A 9,639-nucleotide genomic window follows, 5' to 3' on the forward strand; every position below is an offset into this window, starting at 1 on the left:
GATGGAATACACCCAAGAGTGTTAAGGGAACTTAGCACTGTTATAGACAAACCTCTACTCTTAATTTTTCAAGACTCATTAAGCACTGTTATAGACAAACCTCTACTCTTAATTTTTCAAGACTCATTATCCTCATGCATGGTACCCAAGGATTGGCGTAAAGCTGATGTGGTGCCATGTAACGGACTCCTTTGCGCACAGCTACTGCAGAACACCAACCTCACGAATAGCTGCTAGCAGACGAACAGGGAAAGCACCCAAGCGGCTTATACTCCTGGCAATCAGTCTCTAACAGCATACAGTAAATCCCCCCCCAAAGACGTGACAAGGCACCATGTTGAGGGTCAAGCAGTGAACAGGAATCTCTTTATTGAGGGCTACATGCCCGGTATTTAAGCAGGTCTCCCACCTGGTGGACAAGTATAGTACATTAGCCAATCGCAGTGGCTCAGGCATAAACGCTCCCCTTGGTACCAGTGAACCCCTCCTCCCTATCCTGGAGATAATTGGGAAGAAATCCAACTATCTCCATGGCTAGAGGAAAACGCCCTTTTACAGGATACAATAAAGATACATTGCATAAACAATTAAACAATGAAACACAAGAAAACAATTGTCTATTCACAGGTAAAACAGATTAACATATCAAGTTAATTAACTGGGGAAGAAAGTTTACTCAGACAATATGATGTTGGACAGTCTAGTTAACATATCACACAGGAACACAATCAGTTTACCCAGACAGACTCCTGAGACACAATCAGATTAGAAACGAAAATAAAATACATCTTATTACAGAATATAATAACAGTTCTTATTAACTAAGTCCTTTATGCCTACTTGGTTTATAGAGTCGCAATTACTCCCACAAGGGGTACTCACACCCTGTACCCATCCTGTATTTATGGATACAGGGTGACATGGACATAAGACAGAGTTATGAAAGTACATGGAGTGTCCAGCATATAAAATTCCCCATTTCCATGCAGTCTATGGGTATCCTTAAGCCCATGTACCTCCATCCCAAAGAATGTCCCATAACAGGCCCTCCAATGCACAGTGACAAGATTGGTCTCGTCACATGCCCCTATTCAAAAAGGGAAGTAGGGATGATCCAGGAAGCTATAGACCAGTTAGTCTGACATTAATAGTGGGGAAGATATTTGAAGGGATTATAAGTGATTATATTGATGAGCATATTCGTGTAAACAAGATTATGAGTTCTAATCAGCATGGTTTTATGAGAAATAGATCATGTCAAACTAATCTAATTAGATTCTATGAGGAAGTAAGTAAAAATATAGATAAAGGGGAATCAGTGATATACTTAGATTTTGCAAAGGCGTTTGATACAGTGCCACATGAGAGATTAATGCACAAAATTAAGGGACTGGGAATAGCTGAAAATGTTAGTTTATGGATAAATAACTGGATAAAAGATAGGGAGCAACGAGTAGTAGTAAATGGATCATACTCAGATTGGACAAAGGTAATCAGTGGAGTACCCCAGGGATCAGTGCTGGGCCCTATTCTTTTTTTTATTTATTTATTGAGGACATATAATGGTAAACTCACAATACATAAAACAAATCAAAGAAGAAGATACTTGCAGTACATCAAATGTTTGCATCTTTTTTTGAAAAATAAACATTATGTAAATCATGCTACAGTCCTCCTTTTTCTTTTGAACAAAAATAACTCCCTAATAACTAGGAAGCAAAAGCCGAAGCAGAACACAGCTAACTAACCCATTGACAACAGGTCTTTTGCACAAATCACTTTTAGAATTAATGAAGCTATAGGCGGGCATGCTTAATATGAAATACTAGAATCTGATATATGTGTTAGCTCAGAATAAATTTTTGGCGGTTGCTAAAGTTCTCAACCCTCCCAAAACTATATTTACCGATTACTCCCAACTAGCCTGTTACTATGCATGTGGGGCTTTCCGTTCGGCAATTGAAATGATTTTACAATAGGGGGATAGTTTTATAACGTAGTGCAACCCTCCGGCATTTTGGATATGCAGTATATATATATATAAAGAGTAGGCCACCCAAGGTTCAGGTACAGAAACATTAGGAGCTTACTAAAATTAGGTTTTGTAGCAAAGAATCTATAACTTTGGTAAATGTAAGACTCATCTGCAACCTCGGCCGCCAGTCACAGAATGAGCCCCAATTCTATAACGGTGTTTTTAGAGCCTTTCTGTGCACCTATGTACTATATGTTTATGGAGGGGTTATTTGCAGGGAAAAGGTACACTCTTACTGATAACAAACCTATCGTGGGGAAAGCAATATTTCACATTTTTAAAGTAAATTCCCAGTGGTACAAAACTTATATGGGTAAAGAATACAAAAACTCCAGTGAAGTTATGATCGGCAAACGTTAGGCTAACAACAGCTACATTAAACATTATATCACACAAGAAACAGAGCATAATACAAAACCTGAAAACTGTAAAAGTGCCGAGACTTTTATAATAACTGAAGTCAGAGTGTTATATGTTTTTGCTGTCACATTCTTTTTTGCATAAAGTTCTCCTCTGAGTCTCCCTGAAGCGGCAAGCCAGCATCCGCGTATTGGAGAAGCGTATCAGGGTTCTTTAGAGAGTAGAGTGTCTGAGTCCCGGGTAAGCCATCACTTGGAATCTGGGCTTGCAATGCGGCAGGCAAGCCAGCCTGACGCCTGAAATCGGAATCGTTATTAGGTGGTATGTTGTCTGCATATAAAATCATGGTCTCCTTTCCCCGCCTTTCCCAAAAGTGCCCTTCGGGTTCCCTGAGCTGAGCATCATGAGAGTCCCATCCTGGCATCCATTCCAGTGTTGTGAGGGGCTTTGATGCTGATATCATGTAAGGCTGTGCGGAACTCTCTTTCACCTTAGTAGTTGTCGTTGCTCCCGCATGATTTGCTGCTATGTGGTGGAGTATTTCAGCTGTAGGTGCCATTTTAGAATACTTGAGATCTCTTTTTCTCTTTATGTTTGTTAATGAAGGGTGCAATTGATATGTAACTATATCCAGTTGACGGACATACCCTCCGCCATTGCTAGGTGTATGTGTTTGCGCTGGCATCGCTCCTATTATGCTTTGGTCCATGCCTTCCTTCAATGGCAGTCGCGCTTCTATCCCGACTGCCACCCTAGGCTGTAATGTTATGTCGTTGTGTCTTTGCTGCCCGATTTTCTCTGCCAGAGCCTGTATGTCCCTTTCTGTGGGCGCTTTGTCAATTAAGACTTGAAACATAGCCTCCATTTTTTTATAAGAGTTGTCCATGTTTTCAATGATGGTGTCGTACCACGTGGCCGCCATTAGCTACTATTACCCGCTTCGGTGCTGTGCAACTGCAACAAGATGTGCTGGAGAATAACTCAATGACCGGTGTCTATGCAGAGTCTTTTAATTGTTCTGTCCCTTGGCTATGTCCAGCTCCGGTCAAGTAACCCCACTCTCCCAGGGGGGTGGCGCTGCCTGTTAAAGTGCCGCCGCACCAGGCCTCAAATGTCCAGTCTCGGCTCCCGGCTCATAAACACAGCCAAATTGGTGACAAGTAAGGGTGGTATACGTTGCCAGTTACAAAGCCAGTTGTAAGTTATGCTATATGCTGTAAAATTGTGATGATAACCAGCGGTTTATCACACTATCCCCTGGAGCTCAAGAGAAATGCGACCGGTTATAGCCGCTGTTTGGACACGCCCCCGGGCCCTATTCTTTTTAATATTTTTATAAATGACTTGGAGCTAGGATTAAATAGTGAAATCTCTATTTTTGCAGATGATACTAAGTTAAGTAAGGTCATTAGGTCAGCACTGGATGAACTTTTGTTACAAAGGGACCTGCAAAAATTAGAAATATGGGCAGGTAAATGGAAAATGAGATTTAATACGGGAAAATGCAAGGTTCTACATTTTGGAAGTAAAAATAAGCAGGCAACGTATTATTTAAATGGGACAAGACTTAGCCAAACACAGGAGGAAAGGGATTTGGGGTAGTAATAGATAACAAGCTAAAGATGGGTGCACAATGCAGGGCAGCAGCTTCAAAGGCTAATAAGATACTAGCATGTATTAAAAGAGGCATTGACTCAAGGGAGGGAAGCATAATTCTGATATATAAAGCCCTGGTAAGACCTCACCTTGAGTATGGAGGGCAGTTTTGGGGACCAATCTCAAGAAAAGATATTGCAGAACTAGAAAAAGTTCAGAGAAGGGCCACAAAGCTAGTAAGGGGATTAGAGAATTTAACCTATGAGGAGAGGCTAGCCAAACTGGGTCTGTTTTCTTTAGAAAAAAGGTGCTTACGAGGTGACATGATTATTTTTTATAAATATATTCAAGGCCCATATACAGAGATGGCAGAAGTTCTGTTTATTCCAAGAAAATTGTTTGTGACCAGAGGTCACAATTTAAGGTTGGAGGAAAGGAGATTTAATCTCCTGCAACGGAAATGTTTTTTCACTGTAAGAGCAATAAAATTGTGGAACTCATTACCAAAGGACGTAGTGAATGCCAATACCCTAGATACATTTAAAAATTATTTGGATAGATTTTTGTGTATAAACAAAATTCATGGATATGATTGCTAGTATTAAATGGGTCACCTTTTATTGGGATTATTTTAGATTAACTGGAGCTTTTTGTATATATTTTAGATTTGTATAGGTTGAACTTGACGGTCTTCAGGTTTTTTTCAACTTCATCTACTATGTTAGGGATGTTATTTTCCTTTATCCATCAGGAGACATTCTTTCAGACTTTGGGGATGTGGTTTAGCCTTGGGATCTCGAGAGTCTCAAGAAGGGTTGTCTCCTCACAAGTCTAGGGGACCTATATTTATATTGTATCTTTGTAAGACTTTCAAGTTTTTTTCCAGGTTTGGCCTCTTCTCGGGACTGTCATTTTTTTTCTCTTCATTTTCTGTCCAAACATCTTTTCAGAATTAGCCTACACTGCTCATCAAATAGGCACTTGCAGCATTCTGTTGATGGCAGAGATTTTCCACATTCCGATTGAGCAGAGATGCATTATGTACCGTTCCAGCATGTCACATCCCGGGATATAACTTTGGGAAGCTGAGTTTTTGAGGCATCAGATATTATTTTCGGATGCAGAGTTCCTCATTCAGGAGCTGTTTGTGCAGTTGGTGTGTCTCTGAATTTTCATGGACATCATCTGGATGGCATCCTGTCTGAATCACAATCTTCCAAAGTGGAGGTTAGGGCATGACAGTGCAGTGGCCTCTACCCAGAACAATAAATACTTAAAGAAATGCACTGTACCACACAGCCCACACACAAACAGACAGCACACACACAAACAGACAGCACACACACACAGACAGCACACACAGACAGCACCTCCCCACACAGACAGCCCCACACACACACACACAAACTCACAGACACAGAAAGCCAGCCCACACACACAGACAGCCCCCCCCCACACACAGTCCACACACACACAGCTCCCCCCCACAGCCCACAAGACCTGCACACACACAGCCTGCCCACCACACCCCCACACAGACACAGCCCACATACACACACACACATCCCACACACACAGCCCACACACACTACACGCACCCACACTACACACACTACACACACACACACACACACTACACAGTACACAAGGGTAATGGAAATACTTGTAATTTTTTTTTTAAAGATGTTAATGCTTTATTTAGAATACCAAGGTACGGCAGCTACCTGTTGTAATAAAGTTTGATTCATAGCCCCAGCCATTATAGCCATATGTGTGTATTTTACATGCAACGGAAAACAAATCTGGCATTACATTTAAACAAAAAGTACCTTAGTTAAAGTAAAGAGAGAGAGAGAGAGAGAGATGATTAGACATCACATGAATGCAGAGAGAGCTAGCTATTAGTAGCTAACATACATTAGCACTGAGAGTTTATGATTAGACATCACATGAATGCAGAGAGAGCTAGCTATTAGTAGCTAACATACATTAGCACTGAGAGTTTATGATTAGACATCACATGAATGCAGAGAGAGCTAGCTATTAGTAACTAACATACATTAGCGCTGAGAGTTTATGATTAGACATCACATGAATGCAGAGAGAGCTAGCTATTAGTAACTAACATACATTAGCGCTGAGAGTTTATGATTAGACATCACATGAATGCAGAGAGAGCTAGCTATTAGTAACTAACATACATTAGTGCTGAGAGTTTATGATTAGACATCACATGAATGCAGAGAGAGCTAGCTATTAGTAACTAACATACATTAGCACTGAGAGTTTCTGATTAGACATCACATGAATGCAGAGAGAGCTAGCTATTAGTAGCTAACATACATTAGCGCTGAGAGTTTATGATTAGACATCACATGAACGCAGAGAGAGCTAGCTATTAGTAGCTAACATACATTAGCGCTGAGACTTTATGATTAGACATCACATGAACGCAGAGAGAGCTAGCTATTAGTAGCTAACATACATTAGAGCTGAGAGTTTATGATTAAACATTACATGAATGCAGAGAAAGCTAGCTATTAATAACTAACATACATTAGCACTGAGAGTTTTTGATTAGACATCACATGAAGGCAGAGAGAGCTAGCTATTAGTAGCTAACATACATTAGCGCTGAGACTTTATGATTAGACATCACATGAATGCAGAGAGAGCTAGCTATTAGTAGCTAACATACATTAGCGCTGAGAGTTTATGATTAGACATCACATGAATGCAGAGAGAGCTAGCTATTAGTAACTAACATACATTAGCACTGAGAGTTTATGATTAGACATCATATGAATGCAGAGAGAGCTAGCTATTAGTAACTAATATACATTAGCACTGAGAGTTTATGATTAGACATCACATGAATGCAGAGAGAGCTAGCTATTAGTAACTAACATACATTAGCACTGAGAGTTTATGATTAGACATCACATGAATGCAGAGAGAGCTAGCTATTAGTAGCTAACATACATTAGCGCTGAGAGTTTATGATTAGACATCACATGAACGCAGAGAGAGCTAGCTATTAGTAGCTAACATACATTAGCGCTGAGACTTTATGATTAGACATCACATGAACGCAGAGAGAGCTAGCTATTAGTAGCTAACATACATTAGAGCTGAGAGTTTATGATTAGACATTACATGAATGCAGAGAAAGCTAGCTATTAATAACTAACATACATTAGCACTGAGAGTTTTTGATTAGACATCACATGAAGGCAGAGAGAGCTAGCTATTAGTAGCTAACATACATTAGCGCTGAGACTTTATGATTAGACATCACATGAATGCAGAGAGAGCTAGCTATTAGTAGCTAACATACATTAGCGCTGAGAGTTTATGATTAGACATCACATGAATGCAGAGAGAGCTAGCTATTAGTAACTAACATACATTAGCACTGAGAGTTTATGATTAGACATCATATGAATGCAGAGAGAGCTAGCTATTAGTAACTAATATACATTAGCACTGAGAGTTTATGATTAGACATCACATGAATGCAGAGAGAGCTAGCTATTAGTAGCTAACATACATTAGCGCTGAGAGTTTATGATTAGACATCACATGAATGCAGAGAGAGCTAGCTATTAGTAGCTAACATGCATTAGCGCTGAGAGTTTATGATTAGACATCACATGAATGCAGAGAAAGCTATAAGTAGCTAACATACATTAGCACTGAGAGTGTATGATTAGACATCACATGAATGCAGAGAGAGCTAGCTATTAGTAGCTAACATACATTAGCACTGACAGGCCCATTTATCAAAGGTCTTGCGGACCTGATCCGACACTGCGGATCAGGTCCGCAAGACCTCGCTAAATGCGGAGAGCAATACGCTCTCCGCATTTAACATTGCACCAGCAGCTCACAAGAGCTGCTGGTGCAACGCCGCCCCCTGCTGACTCGCGGCCAATCGGCCGCCAGCAGGGAGCTGTCAATCAACCCGATCGTATTCGATCGGGTTGATGTCTGGCGATTCCTGTCCGCCTGTTCAGAGCAGGCGGACAGGGTTATGGAGCAGCGGTCTTTTGACCGCTGCTTCATAAGTTGTGTTTCTGGCGAGTCTGAAGACTCGCCAGAAACACGGCCCTTCAAGCTCCATACGGAGCTTGATAAATGGGCCTGTGAGAGTTTATGATTAGACATCACAAGCTGATCTAAGCAATGCACAAACACATCCAGTCTGTTAGTTACTAAGACCTGCAATAAGAAATGCGCTTGCAGATCCACCACAGCTGACAAGGGGAGGCAGCATAACGGCACAAGGTCTTGTCCTCCAGCCTCACCTTGTAAGCATATCCCCAGGCAAGTTTCTCATCAAGAACGCTTCCACTGCAAAAATGCCAGCGGCTCTAAATGAAGCAACAGTTTAAAGAAGCACTGCCTGTGAAAGCGGCCTTAGCACACGTGTCTTGTCTTCTCTGTAAAAGCCTGGACTTTATCGCTCACTGTACTGTGAGCTGGCTTTTAGAGAGAGGACAGGGCAGATGTGCTGCCGCTCCCAAATCTGCTGCTTTAGGCACCGGCCTTGTTGGCCTAGGCCATAACACGCCCCTGCCTATATTCTATACTGATATTGTGATGGTATATGCCATTTATTGTAACATTCATTCACTCAATCAATGTCGCTGGGACCTTTCTGGGTTCCCAGTAAATATCCACTAATCCCCCTTATATGGATTCTTTCCATTTTCTATTAATTATTTGTTCACGCAACCACTTTGTTATTCACATGCCTGCGACATTCTTTTAGTGTATATTATATATTTATGGAATCTTCCGTTATGGCACCTTTCCCATCACGAATACTGTACTATTAGCCATTTAGGGACTGTGGTGGGGGCTCAAAAAGGCATTATACTCTTTCTTATTATATATGTATTATCACATATATTATTAGCATTGTTTATTGTATAGCCCAGGTTAGAACTCTAGTGTCTACACATTGTATGCCCCTATGCATATCCATAAGCGCTGTGTGTTTTATACCTGAGGTTGTTCCTTTGTATATACTATATGACCAATATGATTGGCCAACATTTGTGACTCTTAGTTATATCTCATTCACACTCTTTTTTACTTGTTGGTTGCTATCTGTCCACTAATAAGTATATTGCGTTGTATATCCTATGTTTGATTTCGATTCTTATATGTGCACTCTGTATTGTGATTGTTTTTATGTATTCTGACTAGTATCATTTGTTGTTTATTTTGTACACACCACATAACCATTTTGATTGGGCTTGACTTGTACTATTCTGTCCTATCATATCTTGCTCACTCTTATTGCCCCTTTTTGATTGGCTCACTGTTTCCTTATCACTCGAACGAGTTCAATATGTGTAATCAGCCTGATGAAATGCTGAGAAGCGCATTGCTGTATGCTTCAAATCTTTTAATAAAGCTTTTAATACCCTCGCTCTTGTAACACTTTGTGTTGCCTCTGCTTCCACTCCTATCTCACACTGATCTCTGGCTTTATGTTTGGCTGACTCCTGTGACGTTTGGGACTCCACTTGGGACCTCCTGACAAATCTCGCCATGAGTCTGTGAAGCATTGGTGGGCGTAACTTGGATTCGCATTGGGACACTGAGACGGTTGTGAGTCAGTCGAGCAGCTCTGAAGC

The sequence above is a fragment of the Bombina bombina genome, chromosome 2 (genome assembly GCF_027579735.1).
Source record: "Bombina bombina isolate aBomBom1 chromosome 2, aBomBom1.pri, whole genome shotgun sequence".
Taxonomy (NCBI): domain Eukaryota; kingdom Metazoa; phylum Chordata; class Amphibia; order Anura; family Bombinatoridae; genus Bombina; species Bombina bombina.